Genomic DNA, 328 nt, shown 5'->3' on the forward strand with positions numbered 1-328 from the left:
CAACGAACCGCCTTTGCTGTCTCTGCCTGGCCGGTTCTAATCTCTCCACTGGGATTCTCTGCTTCTAACCCTATGGCTTACTGGTGCTCCTCCATGCCGTCCCTAGGAGGGGTGCGTCACTTGATTGGGTTGAGTCACTGACGTGATCTTCCTGTCTGGGTTGGCGCCCCCCCTTGGGTTGTGCCGTGGGGGAGATCTTTGTGGGCTATACTCGGCCTTGTCTCAGGATGGTAAGTTGGTGGATGAAGATATCCCTCTAGTGGTGTGGGGGCTGTGCTTTGGCAAAGTGGGTGGGGTTATATCCTTCCTATTTGGCCCTGTCCGGGGG

This window comes from Oncorhynchus keta, chromosome 10 (genome assembly GCF_023373465.1).
Source record: "Oncorhynchus keta strain PuntledgeMale-10-30-2019 chromosome 10, Oket_V2, whole genome shotgun sequence".
NCBI classification, from domain to species: Eukaryota; Metazoa; Chordata; class Actinopteri; order Salmoniformes; family Salmonidae; genus Oncorhynchus; species Oncorhynchus keta.